Source organism: Bos mutus, chromosome 4 (genome assembly GCF_027580195.1).
Source record: "Bos mutus isolate GX-2022 chromosome 4, NWIPB_WYAK_1.1, whole genome shotgun sequence".
Classification (NCBI taxonomy): Eukaryota; Metazoa; Chordata; class Mammalia; order Artiodactyla; family Bovidae; genus Bos; species Bos mutus.
Genome location: NC_091620.1, coordinates 52,009,298 through 52,026,351, shown reverse-complemented (window position 1 = coordinate 52,026,351; position 17,054 = coordinate 52,009,298). Strand labels below are relative to the sequence as shown.

At 43.6% G+C, this 17,054-nt stretch overlaps 1 protein-coding gene across 2 annotated transcripts in view; it reads left to right on the top strand.

Annotated features, from left to right (window-relative positions):
• Positions 1 to 17,054, top strand: part of CPVL (carboxypeptidase vitellogenic like) — a 127,459-nt gene that overhangs the window by 30,195 nt on the left and 80,210 nt on the right. The window lies entirely within an intron of this gene.

The window sequence follows — 17,054 nt, the reverse complement described above, 5'->3', positions numbered from 1 at the left end:
AGAGAACTGAACTCACTCTGTGGGCCATTAGGGGAGGGCTGGGAAGGACTGGTGACCCAGGATGGCTTCCAAGGAGGGGTCTCTTCACCTCACATTCATACAGACATATATCCTTGTACTTTACCAGCTGCATTTAGCTCAACTCAGGGTCACACTGCGCTTTTAGGTCACACCCTAAAGGGACAAATCCCTTTAGGCTTATGGATACTATTGGGGGTTATTGTAAGAGGTACTGAGATGAATACATAAATCTTATCCCACCACAGGGTAATTTTCTATTTTTATTTTCCAAATTGAGTTTGCTTCAGAAGCCAGAGAAAACAAAGAAAAAGTTATCCCTGTGGAGGGTAGTGTTTATTTTTGCATAAAATTTGCAAATTGTATGCATATAATAGCACTGTATATGTAATGACTGCGTAAATTGCTTAAACACAGTTTCTTCTCTTGGTACTGTGGGGTTGTGTTTTCTTGACTTTTCATTTCTGCTTTCTCAGCCATGGCCTCTGATTGTTCATCAGGTGGGTGTGTGGTGGGTGTGGAGAAGGCATGTAAGAAATGGTGAGGAATTCCAGGTTCTTCGTGGCTGGGGCTCATAGTAGTTTTCAGATTGTCACCACTCTGGGAGGCCTCTCCTGGACCCCTTATTTCTTCCTCATTGTACTCTTGGGTGAGGCAAGTAAGGTTCCTAAAGCACAAAATTTAAGGGCTCACTTTCATGGGTGAGCCCCTAAGAATTGATGCTTTTGAACTGTGGTGTTGGAAAAGACTCTTGAGAGTCCCTTGGACTGCAAGGAGATCAAATCAGTCAATCGTAAAGGAAATCAGTCCTGAATATTCACTGAAAGGACTGATGCTGAAGCTGAAGCTCAAATACTTTGGCCACCTGATGTGAAGAACTGACTCACTGGAAAAGACCCTGATGCTGGGAAAGACTGAAGGCAGGAGGAGAAGGGGATGGCAGAGGATGAGATGGTTGGATGGCATCACTGACTTGATGGACATGAGTTTGAGCAAGTTCCAGGAGCTGGTGATGGAAAGGGAAGCCTGGCGTGCTGCAGTCCATGGGGTCACAAAGACTTGGACATGACTGAGAGACTGAATTAAACTGAACTCATGGGTGTACACGTGCAAGGCTGGCACTTGACTGTCCTCTAGACTCCTGCTGGAACCCCTCTTGGGGGAACCCAACTGAAAACCAGAGGGCAAGGGAGTCTGGCCCATTGAGGTCTGCCTACCATGTCATGGAGCCAAGTGGAGCCTGGATTTTCAGAAGTGGTCAAGAAAATATCCAAATATCCAGCACAATGATATTGAGGAGTTGGTATAAATTAAGCTTAGAAAGATGACCTATTTTTGACAGGTGGGAAATTTCCTTGTGTTCTTAGAAGTCTCTTAAACTTTATGCCTTTCAGAAACCATACTGTATGGTTTGTGATATCATATCTATCTATATAATATGCAAATGCAGGCATTTATCATGAATAGCAGTTGTATGAGTTTTCAATTGCCATTGTACAAATTTAGTCACTAAAACAACACAGATTTATTATTTCACAGTTCTAGAGATCAGAAGTCCAATACAGGTCTCACTGGCCTAAAGTCAAGTTGTTGGCAGGGCTGCGGTCCTTCTGGAGGCTACAGGGGAGAATCGGTTTCCTTGTCTTTTGCAGTTTCTAGAGCTGCTGGCATTCTTTGAATCGATGGCTCCTTTTCCTGTCTTTACAGCCCGTATTAGTGAGCTGAATACTTTGAACATTGCATCACTTTGGCCAACTCCTTATTCATCACCTTCCCTACTCTTGTATTTTGCCTCTCTCTTCATATAAGGACCCTGGGATAACTTTGGACCCACCTGGATAATCCAGGATATATCTCCCTATTTTAATGTCAGTTGAATAGCAACCTTAGTTCCATCTACAACCTTATTCTTCTTAAGAATTAACATATTCACATGTTCTAGGGATTTGGATGTGTACATCTCTGAAGGCCATTATTCTGTGCAAAATGGATACTTGAAAAATTTACCTGGATTAGTGATTCACAATATGTTCTTTTATTTTATTGTACTTAAGAATGATCTTCAAATTCCCCAGAGATTCTGACTCATAAACTAGGAGAGGCTAGCAAGTTGTAGGATTAGCAGGTGGACCATGCTTCAGAAATCATTGTTTCAGCCTACAGGCTACTATCCTGGATTCAGTGTTCCTGACCCCAAAGTGACTCACACTTCTTTTGCCAGAAAGAAACAGCCAGAGCAGGCAAACCCCGATGGAGGTGGTTCTGTTATCCCATGCACTTACCTAGGATGAAGGCTAGAATGGGGGACTGAGGAGGTGAGTGCAGCTTTTGGGGTCAGCTCTCCTAATCCTGCCACTGCCGGGTCTCCAAATCCAATGCCCTCTGTCTCTCCACCCTCACCCTAGTCCTGCCAAACCCGATTCCTTACTCTCTCTTCCGCTTTGGTGGCTGGTTATGATGCCAGTGAACTCCTCATTGATTTCGGCATGATGTCTTTTTTTTTTTTGGTAATGATCCAGATTTGTGAAAACAGGGACATGATCAAACAAAAACAAAACGAAGACTCAGTCTTTTCCTCTTTAGGTTGCCTCTAAGCAGGTGGACAGCTTTATCAAGGAGGCCGGTGATGCTCTGGGACTGTAAAGCTGGTCAGGGAAAAGGGCTTAGGGTTTATACTCACTCCTAGTTGCCGGACTGAAACCCCTTGCAGTAAAATAACTAGACTGTTGGGGCCCCCCTTTAGTTAAAAAAGACCTGCCTATGCACCCCCAGATTATGTTCTCTGGGGGCCCAGAATTGTAGCCCTAAACAGATTCTAAGATGATCCCAGAAGACTTGAAACTGAGGCCACTGCAGCATGAAAGATGCTTAAGAACATGGTGTTCTATTGGAAGTGATAGACTGAGAGAGAGAGGCACAGAGATGAAAAGACGGTTCTGTTGACAGGTTATTACCACATGGCAGCTGGGATAGATAGTTCCAAGACCTCCTCCAGGGGAGCCCACACACACAGCCAGGTCTCCAAGGCCCCAAAGCAACCTTTCCTGCCGAGGCAGTCAGGCTATAAATTATGGACCAGGCCATTTTGGGTGAAGGAGATAAAGCATGCGACAAGGAGAAGCAGTGGTCACTGAGATGGGAGAGAGTTCCTTTCATTTGGCAGAAATAATAGTTTGTTGCCTGTCACAGGGGAACAGCTGATGTGATCATCAGGAGAGAAATGACCCCTTACGAAAATTGAAGGTAGAGAAAATAAGAGACCCAGGAAGGATGGCACACTTGTAATAGCCCCTGGGTAATTTTTTGGACTGCTGTTTCTCAAATTAATTGTGTTTCCTGTTATTTCTGTGAGTCTCCCCTCTTATTATATACAAATCAATGAATAATGGGTTCCAGAACTTGAAATTGGTGTGCAGTGGGGGGACACGATAAAAATGAGAAATGAACAGTCATTTTTCATAGAATAAAAAGTACAATGAAACCAATAAAGATGTAACAATTATACTAGCTGCTCTTAATTGAACGTTGACTATGTGCTAATAAATACTGTGCATTTTTCTTTAATCCTTACGAAAACCATATGAGGAAGGAATTACTATCTTCATTTTACAGTTGGAAGAGAATTGCAGAGATTAGATAATTAGCTCCAAGTTTCCCAACTAGAATTGGGCAGAATTAGATTTTAAAAGAAAATCTCTGTTGGAGAAATATTTGCTATTGATCATTCCAGGTTGATTGTGAGAAAACAAATCATGGAGGGCAATAAATTACAATTGTTAAAAGTATGGCTCTTGAGTCAGGTTTGGATAAAACCTTGGCTCCACTCCTTATGCCAAATGTGACCTTAGGCACGTTCTTAACTTCTCTGAGCATTGGTTTCCTTATTTTAAAATGAGGCTCAAAACACCTGCTGAACAATGGTTTTGAGAAAATGAGATAATATGATAAAGTCTCAGAATGGTGTTTGATATCTAATAAGTAGAGTTGCTATTATTATTTCATTATCAGTATCATCACTGTCATTACTAGTTTTTCCTAGTATTAACACAAATACTCTACAGAACAAAACCAGACATAATTTGGGAGGTTAAAGAAGGCGGGAGATAAGGAGCAATTCCAAATTGGAAGGAGCCGGATGCCAGCCAAGAATGTGGATTAATTGTTACTGGGAAAGGAAATTGCAAAGTGAAATTGGGATTTTTCATGTTTAAGAAGGTAAAAAATCATATATTATTTTTTGAAATTAGCATCCTTTTCATTAGAAAAAGTATTCAGCATTTAAGTTTTTCTTATAGATATAGGAGTAATTTGTGGGATGCATTTATCTAAAACCTGTAGATTATTTAACTGCCATAGAGTCAACATCTGAGATGTTTAGAGTTGGGTCTAAGCCCCTGTGGGCTGCCCCAGTGGCTCAGCAATGAAGACTCCACCTGCACTGTAGGAAAGGCAGGACACATGGATTCAATCCCTGGGTTGGGAAGGTCCCCTGGAGTAGGAAATGGAAATCCACTCCAGTATTTTTGTCTGGAGAATCCCGTGGACAGAGGCCTATAGTCCATGGGATTGCAAAGAGTCAGACATGAATTAGTGGCTGAACGCACATACACGCTAAGCACCCTTTACTCAGGTCCCTATCTCGTTCCTCAGGCCAAGGAGAATAACTGGGGTTCCTGGAATCTGACTGTCTGGTGATGGAGAAAGGTCAGTATCATATTGAGGAGTCAGCAAGGCTGGGATAGGGTGAGGCATGGGAGGTGCCTGCAGGCAACATTTGAGATGCTCCCTCCCTCTCAGGGTCCTGCAGGTGCTGACCCTGCTTACCCAGACGCCAGGAAAAGCACAAGTGTGGGGGATTAGGTGAACACGGTCCACGCATCCACATTGCAGTGCAGAGGCAATGAGCCACTCTGATGCTTGTGGCCAAAGCAAAAGGCATTCTCTCTGGGAGCAGGAGAGCAGGTCCTCAAGGGTCCCTGGAAGCCAGCAGACAGCCGACCCTGGGAGTGCAGAGACAGGGCCTTCGCACACACTCAGTTCACTTCCTCCTCTGGATGTTTAGACTGCTTCAGTAACAGAGTGGCACAGAGCAGTAGCTGCCAAATGCAACTGCGTGTCAGACATAACTTGGGAGCTTTACAAATATGACAGATCCTCCAGCTCAGAATGTGACGCCTCCCAGCAGAGATCTGATTTGTTTGGTCTGGAGAGGGCCCAGGGTCAGTGTTTCTAACAAGTTCCACAGTGATTCCAGTGCAGCTAGTCAGTTCACTTGAATTTGGAAAGAGAGAACTAAAGGTCAGGGTACTTTCTCTAGTGTAATCTCCAGACATATTTTCTCATACTCCCTGTGCTCAAATGATATCTTACCAACTTAACAAGTATTGAATTTTCAGGGAACACAATATTTAGCTTTGTCAGTAGAGGGTGCTGCAGGGACATTGCAGGAGGAAGTTGACTTCTCTTCTTGGTCCCTTGTTCTGCGTTTTGCTTTCTCTTGGCCCTGCTGCCCAGTCCGTCAGCAGTGTATGTGGAGGGACATTCAGTGGTGCTCTGCCTTAGCTGGGCACCCAGACCACGAAGACCCTCAGCAAGTTTATAGACTGGACTCCATCCCAGTGACCACCTGTCTGTGGCCCTCACAGACAGGTCTCACCAGTGAGCGGGCTTCCTACAGCCTAGGCTTTCTACCTTCTCTGGCACCCTCCCATCAGCCTGGACCACCTGCCTCCCAGAAGGTCACTTCCGGCAGCCTTCCTGGCAGGACACCATGCACTTCTGGTTGTCCGTGCCCTTCAAGCAAGCAGCCTCCCAGCATCCTGAGTTCCTCTGCATTCCTGGCCCCTGCCAGCCACAGCCTGCTGTCGTGCAGGCCTTTCCGACTTGTCCAGGGGTTGTTGGGCTCCTTTGCCTGGGCACCTCAGTGAATTTCTCAGCCCCTCGATGGGCTGGAACCATAGCTTCTCCAACAAGATCTGGACCGTGGCCTTGGGAAGGGCCACACCCCACCTTATGAGATGGTCCCTCAGCCCAGATACCCTTTAGAGTTCTCTTTACATATTTATGGTTCTCTTTACATATTTATCCTTCCATTATAATGAATATCCATTTACATTAAAATATGGACACAGGAAGCCTACCCAACACGCTGGCATTTGGCCAACACAAAGGAAGTGGCTCGGTGGGGAAGAAGACCCTCTGGTATTATATCCCTACACTTGTCCTGGGCTGGATGAACATGGCTAATGGAGGCGGGAGCAAACACTAGGACTTGTAACGGTATTGAAGGTCAGTGTTTTCAAGTTAAAAAAAAATATTTGAAAAACAGAAAAATTTAAGAGTTAAAATTTACTATGTGGTTACGGAGAAGTTGTCAGGATCCACAGCAGCTGGTCTTTCTGTCTCAATCTTATTCTGCTAAGACCAGTGAATTACTCATTTATGCTTCATTGCAGATCAGCTTGCTTTGCTTCTACAGGCATTTAATAGAAGATGGCTACCCTACAGTTTCCTAGTTTATCTGTCCTTGGACCATGCAGTAAACAGAGATTAACTAGCACTTCTCCTGGGGGCAGAGTGTGATTGGCCCAGTTTGGGTCAGGTTTTCTTTCTTGGTCCTATGAGCTAAGACTGAAGGTGCTGGGTCATGTGGTAATTAACATGGCTAATGGGCTGCTTCCATTGGTGAATGGACTTAGAGAAGGGGATGTGATTTGGACAAATCTCTTAAAATATATCTACCACTGATGGCTACAAATACACCGATAATACAGTAAAGATGTGGAGGTCACAGACATTTGTCTTCTTTAAACATTCACTGTTTATCTTCTCTTGGCTATGTACTGGTAGCATCAGGGATCTGGGAAAATAGAAGGTAGGTGAGTGAGACAAATCAAAAAGAAAGTAGCTAAAAATGATAAATTATGGATCATCCCATCCATAGGTATGCTCAGGCTCTGCAGAAACCTTGATATGCCTCATTGCCTTTGAGAAATGAAATTTTAATTGGAAAAACAAGTAAACTTTTTCAGCTGTTTTTTTCTGTGCATCAAGAAAGGAAAGTCTGTCCTTTTCTCCAACACCCTTCCCCCATTCTTCTAACATCCAGCGTTTTGGAAGAAGGCATGAACAGAGAAGCCAGAACTTTCTCATGAAGAAATAACAGCCAGGTAGAAAGGTTAGGAAGGAGAAAGGTAAAGAAGTTTCTAGTGGGGTGTGAGTTGGCTTAAATGAATGAGACAATTCAAAGCTTGATGAGAGTCAGTGGGAACTTGGAAGTGATATGAGGAGGCTTCAGAACGGAAAAAAAGTTTTAAAAAGTTAATTGTCCATATGATGGTACAGTGACAACTATCATAGTATAGGAAGTTTTTAGAGAGTGTTCAGAATGAACCACTGTGAGTAAAATTCCCCTGAAAAGCACTGAATGTCTTAAGTAAGTTGTTTTACGTGTTGGGAATATGTGTGTATAATTAAAATGTTATTAAGTATCTAGTTAACAGTTCTAGTCACAAAACCAATTGCTTTAAATAAAAAACCTCTGCCTTCATTACTATCATTAGTGTTGCAGCTGAAATATCAGCTGAACTGGGACCTGTGTGGCAAAATGGGAGTCCATTCAAACATACTTGGGGGAATTTTGAAGACAGTTACATGGGGTACTAATGATTTCAATTACAACAGAACACATTACTTAAACCAAGCAAATGATCAGCCTCTGCATATAGAAGTGTGAAGGGAGCCTTAATTAATTTACTAATCGCACTTCCTATTTTAAGCGGTACCATTGGTTTGGGTCTATAGTGGTTAGGTTGCTGTTTTCTCTTACAGAATGTGGTGTTCCTTTGTGGGGCTGGAGAAAGGGAGTGCCTAGAGTATGTCCCCAGGCCTTGGCATTGGCAGATTGCTCCAATACTTATTGGGTACCTAAGATTCCCTAGGGTTACTCCAATAAGTCCTCTGTCTACAATATAGTACTGAAATCTGCAAGTGTTTACTGCATCCCCAGCCCCAATGTATGAATGTACTGCTTCACTAATTTGTAAGGTTTAGAAGGTTATCTACCACGTGATGTAGAGGAGGGCCCGGGAGGATGGAGTGAAAGATGGGTATGGTTTGATGGGGAACAGGAGGAAAAGGAAGACTCGAAGTATAAGAGGATGCTACTCATGTGGGAAGCAGTAGGGCAGGAGGGTTTCATTTCATTAGTGTTTCCATATAGAGTCCTCTATGCTCACTTTGAGAGTTGGACTGTGAAGAAAGCTGAGTGCCGAAGAATTGAGGCTTTTGAACTGTGGTGTTGGAGAAGACTCTTGAGAGTCCCTTGGACTGCAAGGAGATCCAGTCAGTCCATCCTAAAGGAGATCAGTCCTGGGTGTTCATTGGAAGGACTGATGTTGAAGCTGAAACTCCAATACTTTGGCCACCTGATGTGAAGACCTGACTCACTTGAAAAGACCCTGATGCTGGGAAAGACTGAGGGCAGGAGGAGAAGGGGACGACAGAGGATGAGATGGTTAGATGGCATCACCGACTCGATGAACATGGGTTTGGGTGGACTCCGGGAGTTGGTGATGGACAGAGGGGCCTGGCGTGCTGCGATTCATGGGGTTGCAAAGAGTCGGACACAACTGAGCGACTGAACTGAACTGAACTGAACTGATGCTCACTTAGAAGCAAGGAGGAAGAAGCTGGGTGTTTTTGAAGAATCTCTTTATGTACAGAATGTTAAATAAATGAGTTTTAATACTTCAAATGACAATCTGTTAAGACCTAGGGTATTTTTTTCACCATCATAGTGAATGAATAATGGAATGCGCTAATGTGAGAGATTGTGAAATTTTCTTCAGTAGAGATCTAAAAATTAATTGCTAAACTACCTCCTGGGCTCTTCCTTAAAGAGTGTCCAAGTTCATGAATTGGCCACCAGGGGTCACCAGAAGAATTGAAAGGGCTTCTGAGGCAAAGCCATAATTTCCTGCTCACGAAGAAGAGGGCAATTTGTAATTCTATTGTTAAAGAGACTTCTCACTTAAATATTTAGGATTCTTTTGTCCCTTCTTTTATATTTAAAATTTCCTTGTCCCTTATTTTTGATCGTCAGTTCTTGCTGCACTACTCTGACCTATATGTCATTGGTAGATATTTTTCTTTTTAATTAAATATATAAATGCTTTTTTGTAAGGTATTATTCACATTTCAAATATTAGCCCATCACCAAAGGCTGCCTTTAAGTATTCAGTCTAACATCTTCCTGTTGTTCTTTTATATTACCCATTTCTTTAATTACTTATTTATTACCTGTCTTCCCACTTTACCAGAAAAGTAGCCAGAGCTAACACTTAAGTAGATACTCTAGGCACTGTTCAAGTGCTGGGCATATATTAACTCTGAATCTGCACAACAGTCCTGTACAATAGACATTATTATTATGTTCAAGCTTATTATTATGTTCAAGCTTATTATTATGTTCAAGCTTATGTTATTATTATGTTCTGCTTATGTTCAAGCAGAAGACAATGAGACACAGAGAAGTTAAGTAACTTGCCCAAGGTCACACAGCTATATAATAGCATAATTAGAACTCAGACCCTGGCAGTCTAGTGCCACAGTCCATGTTCTTCAGTAACTATCCTTCCTGTCCATGAGTGGGAGCTGGCCTGCATCCCCAGCCCTAGAATAATGCCTGTTGATGTTCTATGTTAAATGAATTAATACTTCATGGCAAATTCAGGGTGTCAGACTATTCAGCCAGATGATGATACATACTGATATATGAAGAGATTTCCACAGCATGCTGTTAAGTGAATGCAGCAAATATAGAATATTATATATTACTGTTTTTGTTCAGTTGCTAAGTCATGTAAGACTAGTTTGGGGGAAAGGTACTTATGTACATAACATAAGTAACATCTATGAGATATGTGCATATGTACATGTGAGGAGGTGGGGAAGGGTATAGAGAAAAATCTGAAAGACTAAATACTCCAGTGATCATCTGTAGGGAATAGGATTGGTGGGGCAAGAGGGATTTTTTATACCCTCTTTGAAAAAAAAGTAAGAATAAGTATTTTTTTTATGATATGAAAAACTTTAAGTAAAATTTTTTAAATTTTTGACAAAAATAAACACACTCTCTAGTTTCATACATTCTTTATAGTTTCAGAATAATAAGTACTTTAAAAGTCCTTCATTTCCTAAATCTATAAATGAAGTAAAACAGTTGCTTCTTTCTTCATTCGAGTCTGAGTTTTGCAATTTTATTCAGGGTGTCTTCATTTACTTTTCAGTTCAGTTCAGTTCAGTCACTCAATCGTGTCCGACTCTGCGACCCCATGAACTGCAGCACGCCAGGCCTCCCTGTCCATCACCAACTCCTGGAGTTCACTCAAGAGGAGAGTGAAAAAGTTGGCTTAAAGCTCAACATTCAGAAAACTAAGATCACTTACTTTTATTCTTTCCTAAATGGGGGTAGGGGGTGGGAGAAGGGCTTCATTCCCACAATTGAGAGCTAAATATATCACCTAAGGAGTTAGACTGCCAGGATCTGAATTCTAATTATGCTATTTTATAGCTGTGTGACCTTGGGCAAGTTACTTCTCTGTGTCTCAGTGTCTTCTTGAACATAATAATAATAATAATGTCTATGGCATACCTTTATGCCATTATTACTGACATAATTACTGTGTATGTCATGATGTGATGTCATGCATGTGTGTGTGCGTGTTCAGTCACTTCAGTCGTGTCTGACTGTTTGCAACCTCATGGACTGTAGCCCACCAGGCTCCTCTGTCCATAGGATTCTCCAGGCAAGAATACTGGAGTGGGTTGCCATGCCCTCCTGCAAGGGATCTTCCTGACCCAGGGATTGAACCCACTTCTCTGACATCTCCTGCACTGCAGGTGGATTTTTTACCACTGAGCCACCTGGGAAGCCTTGTGATGTCATATCATAGTAAAAAAGTCTGAAAGCTGTGGGGTACCTGACTCTTGGACTTTTTGCATTGAACACATGAACCTTTCTTCTCTAGCATCTGATTTTTGCCTTTCATTCCAGATAAGGGCAATATTTACTTCACAGTTTGGTTGGCACATCAGAGTAAGACGATGTTTGTGTGGAATTTTCTTTTTTAAAAAAATGAGCTTCTTCAAAGATTGTTGAGCTCATTCACCTCCTTCAGGAAAGTAAATTTGAGGAGCAGGGTCAGCTGAGGTTGGAGGTGTGTATGCAGATCTCTTATTATTTAAGCATTCCAAGAATGCAGTGTCCTGTGCTTCAAAGTTGCATAATAAAGATGTTTGGCACCGAGGTACCAGACTTGACTTTGTAGTGTGGCCTCTCAGGATCAGACTATTTTTCTGAGAGCCTGGAGCTCCCATCACTGTGCCAGGTCACAGGAAGAGACATGAAAAGCAGGGAAGGGTGGAGTGGAGAGCAGAGGGCCCAGGGCATCCGAGAGGGCAAAACTCTCCATCCCCCTCACAGCTTCTCAGTCCTGCCTGCACGTTTAACCACCTGGGAGCTTTTAAAACAAATAGATGCCTGTCTCACTCCAGACCAGTTGAATTGGAATCTTTGGGATTTGAGCCTAAGCAGTAGTTTTTTTTTAAAAAAAAAACAGCTTTCCATGCTTTTTTTTTTTTTAATGAGTAGTCAAGATTGAGAACCACTGGCTCGCGTGTAGCTCTTCAGGGCTTCTAGAAACGCATGCATATTAGGAAGGAAGTGGGGGACTGGAGGCCCACAGGAATGGGTGGACTCATAGTATTTTACACACTGGAGGCTGGAACCACTTCCATGTAGATTCCATCCTCTCTGCACTCCTTGTACTCTCCTGCTGCTGAGTGAATACAAGCTGAAGGTGGTCCTGGGGAGTGGTATTAAGTAGCAAATTAGAGGATCAGAAGTCGTGTTTTGTGACCCCCATGGACTGTAGCCCACCAGGCTCCTCTGTCCATGGTATTCTCCAGGTAAGAATACTGGAGTGGGTTGCCATTCTCTTCTCCAGAGGATCTTCCTGACCCAGGGATGGAGCCAGGGCCTCCTGCACTGCAGGCAGATTCTTTACCATCTGAGCTACTAGCTAATCCCATAGAGGACTGGAGGGGAAATTAAAAAAAAAAAAATCGCTTATTCAAACAAAACACATGGATGGGGCCAGGCAGGCTAGGGCAGAGCTAGTTACATTTATTCAGCACAGCAGAGTGGACAATATCATTTCGTGATACATCTTCTCATCAGGGTCCTCAGGCAAGCCTGTGAGGTGGGCATTATCGCCTTCTGATGGATGAGGAAGCAGAGGGCTGGAAGAATCTGAGGGCAAGATCACACAGCTATTACGTGGCCAAGTAGAACCAGCACTTGTCTGGCTACCTGTTCCTGGGCCACACTGCTCTCCCACAGTGGTTTTACAAGGCTGGCTTTGATTTTAATTTGTTTTTGCTTCAGCTTATAAGTTTCTGCTTCTCTTGAATTCTCTATGGACATTTTCAACACTTTAGTCAAGAGAACTAACTAGTGAAAAAATGACCAGGTAAGATGGCCAAAGGAGCAAAGAATAGCAAACAATCCACTTTTCTTATTCTCCCATTAATAAATGGTTTACATGAAAACTGTCTTATAAATTCCTGGTATTTCTTTCTTACAGCAATAGCTAACATTTAAGAACATGTACTATATGCCACTTACTAGGTGTTATGAAAATTAATGTATTTAGTCCTCCCAGCCACCACGTGGCATACGTACCATGATTGATCCCCATTTCGTAGGTGGGGAAACTGAGGTCCAAGGAGCTTAGCCAATGTACCTAAAGTCACCCAGCTGCTGCTGCTGCTGCTGCTGCTGCTAAGTCACTTCAGTCGTGTCCGACTCTGTGCGACCCCATAGACAGCAGCCCACCAGGCTCTGCCGTCCCTGGGATTCTCCAGGCAAGAACACTGGAGTGGGTTGCCATTGCCTTCTCCATTGTGTGAAAGTGAAAAGTGAAAGTGAAGTCACTCAGTCGCGTCCGACTTGTAGCGACCCCATGGACTGCAGCCTTCCAGGCTCCTCCATCCATGGGATTTTCTAGGCAAGAGTACTGGAGTGGCTTGCCATTGCCTTCTCCGAGAAGTCACCCAGCTAGTGGATAGTAAAGCCCAGATGGGAATCCAGTTTGAGACAAGAGCTCACAGACTTTATATGTTACACTCTGCTGACTCTTAGAACTACAGCCCTGCTGACCCGAGTTCCCAGTTTGCCTCTGGGCTCCTACCTTTTCTACCTGTTTCCTTACTAATCATTTGTGCTTAATGTCCTTTTATCATGCGTTAGGTTTTGCTGCAAGGGCTTGGTAAATGTTATCTCATTTAATGCCTTAACACTGGAGACTGGGTCCCAGGTGGCCCCTCCGAGGGAGGCTCCTCTCCAGCCCATGACTGTTCTGACCATCCCTGCTCCCTTGGCCTCTTCCCAAAGCTCCCAAAGACTCTGTAGATTTTGAAATTTCTCTGTCCCCGCTCTCCTCATGGTTAGAACCCTGCAAGCTCAGCTCTTCTTCCAGGTTGTTGGCTGCGGGTCACAGGTCCCCCTCTCCTTGAGTTTCTCTTGCCTTCTGCCTACCGCCTTCTCACATCATCCAGGTAGATGCGCCACTCCACTCCAACTTTCTCATGCAAAAGTGACGTGTCTCTGTGTGACTGGGCTAAGGAAGGAGTTGCAGGATTTCATTCTGGGCCAAAGCAGTAGGATCCTTTCTGGCCAAACATGACGGATCACATATCAAATGAGCCATGACATCACATGAGGGCTCACAGTCACATCATGCCTTGGCCTTGTGGAGACCAAGTGAGCCTTCTTTCAGACTGCTCCCGAGGATTCATGTAGGGCCAGGCCATCTATACTCACTGCTCTCCCACTCGGTTCTTCTTTGGCTTGAAGACTTCTCTATCATTTTCTTCCATCTACAGCATCATTTCCTGGCTCTCCTTGTGGCTGAATCCTTCTTGGCTCCCAAGTCTCAGCTGTGCTCTCAGGATCTCATTGAGAACTTCCCTGATTGTGTGTCCAAAGGAAGTACCTCTTTGTCAGCCCTCACTCACTGTCTTGATATCACCCTTATTTCCTCTTCTTGATGGCTTAGATAGTAAAGAATCTGCCTGCAATGCAGGAGAACTGGGTTCGATCTGTGGGTCAGGAAGATCCCCTGGCAAAGGGAATGGCAGCCTGCTCCAGTATTCTCGTTTGGAGAATTCCATGGACAGAGGAGCCTGGGAGGCTATAATCCATGCAGTCACAAAGAGTGAAACACAACTGAGTGACTAATACTAACACTATTTCATCTCCACACTCTTAATCATTATGTTTATTCACTTACTTACTGTCTGTATTTTTCATGAAAGGTAAGCTTCAGGAGGGCAAGGAGTTGTCTTTTTCACTCACTGCTCTGCCAGGATCTTCTCTTAGCATAGTGCCAACCCCTACAAGGTGCTGAGTGAAAGAAGTAAAGACACCTCTGTCACTGAGGGTGGTGGTGGTGACCACTGCCAGTAACTCGTTTCCAGCATTCCACCCTGCCAGTGGCCTTTCCTTATTTACATTGGCCATATCTCTTAAATAAATCTGTGCCTTCTCTGGGGTTTTGTTGCTATCATTTGCATGGACTATATGACTCAGGTCCTGCCTGCTGCTTCTCAGTTCATTGAGTTGAATGAAGTTAGTGAACACCTTCTCTGTAAATAAAATTAGAAAGTCAGTTTGGACTCTCAGTGAAGGGAGCTGATTGTCACTGAGGAGGGTGGATTCTTTGTTATGACTCTTTGGGAATATTTGGTCAAATGGAAGAGTCCCCAGAAGGCTTAAAGAGCTTAAATGTATGTATACTGTGCTGTGCTAAGTCGGCTCTTTGCAACCCCATAAACTGTAGCTTGTCAGGCTATATCCATGGGGATTCCTTAGACAAGAATACTGGAGTGGGTTGCCATTTCCTTTTCCAGGGGATCTTCCCAACCCACGGATTGAACCCAGGTCTCCCACATTGCAGGCGGATTCTTTACTGCTTGAGACACCAGGGAAGCCCTAAATATATATATAAAACTATGCCCTAGGCCATACGGCCTAGGGCTTCCCGGGTGGCTCAGTGGTAAAGAATCTGCCTGCCAAGCCAGGAAATACAAGAGATGAAGACTTGATGCCTGGGTCAGGAAGATTCCCTGGAGAAGAAAATGGCAACCCACTCCATTATTCTTGCCTGGAGAATCCCCATCGACAGAAGAACCTGGCAGCCTACAGTCCATAGGGTCGGAAAGAGTTAGACACGACTTAGTGACTAAACCACCACCACCACCACTAGGCAGGATGCTGGGTATCAGTTCAGTTCAGTTCAGTCGCTCAGTTGTGTCTGACTCTGTGCGACCCAGTGAACCACAGCACACCAGGCCTCCGTGTCCATCACCAACTCCCGGAGTTTACCCAAAGTCATGTCCATTGAGGCGGTGATGCCATCCAACCATCTCATCCTCTGTCGTCCCCTTCTCCTCCTGCCCTCAGTCTTTCCCAGCATCAGGGTCTTTTCAAGTGAGTCAGGTCTTCACATCAGGTGGCCAAAGTATTGGCGTTTCAGCTTTAATATCAGTTCTTCCAATGAACACCCAGGACTGATCTCCTTTAGGATGGACTGGTTGGATCTCCTTGCAGTCCAAGGGACTCTCAAGAGTGCTCTCCAACACCACAGTTAAAAAGCATGAATTCTTCAGCACTCAGCTTTCTTTATAATTCAACTCTAACATCCATACATGACTACTGGAAAAACCATAGCCTTGACTAGACGGACCTTTGTTGACAAAGTAATGTCTCTGTTTTTTCATATGCTGTCTAGGTTGGTCATAACTTTCCTTCCAAGGAGTAAGCGTCTTTTAATTTCATGGCTGCAGTCACCATCTGCAGTGATTTTGGAGCCCCAAAAAATAAAGTCACTGTTTCCCCATGTAATTGCCATGAATTGATGGGGCGGGATGCCATAATCTTAGTTTTCTGAATGTTGAGCTTTAAGCCAACCTTTTCACTCTCCTCTTTCACTTTCATCAAGAGGCCCTTTAGTTCTTTTTCACTTTCTGCCATAAGGGTGGTGTCATCTGCATATCTGAGGTTATTGATATTTCTCCTGGCAATCTTGATTCCAGCTTGTGCTTCTTCCAGCCCAACGTTTCTCATGATGTACTCTGCATTAAGTTAAATAAGCAGGGTGACAGTATACAGCCTTGCTGTATTCCTTTTCTATTTGGAACCAGTCTGTTTTCCATGTCCAGTTCTAACTGTTGCTTCCTGACCTGCATACAGGTTTCTCAAGAGGCAGGTCAGGTGCTCTGGTATTCCCATCTCTTTCAGAATTTTCCATAGTTTGTTGTGATCCACACAGTCAAAGGCTTTGGCATACTCAATAAAGCAGAAATAGGTGTTTTTCTGGAACTCTCTTCCTTTTTTGGTGATCTAGCGGATGTTGGCAATTTGATCGCTGGTTCCTCTGCCTTTTCTAAAACTAGCTTGTACATCTGAAAGTTCACAGTTCATGTATTGTTGAAGCCTGGCTTGGAAAATTTTGAGCATTACTTTACTAGCATGTGAGATGAGTGCAATTGTGTGGTAGTTTGAGCATTCTTTCGCATTGCCTTTCTTTGGGATTGGAATGAAAACTGACCTTTTCCAGTCCTGTGGGCACTATCGAGTTTTCCAAATTTGCTGACATATTGAGTGCAGAACATTCACAGCATCATCTTTCAGAATTTGAAATAGCTCAACTGGAATTCCATCACCTCCACTAGCTTTGTTCGTAGTGATGTTTCCTAAGGGGCACTTGACTTCACATTCCAGGATGTCTGGCTCTAGGTGAGTGATCACACCATCGTGATTATCTTGGTCATGAAGATCTTTTTTGTACAGTTCTTCTGGGTATTCTTGCCACCTCTTCTTAATATCTTTTGCTCTGTTAGGTCCATACCATTTATATTCTTTATTGAGCCCATTTTTGCATGAAATGTTCCCTTGGTATCTCTAATTTTCT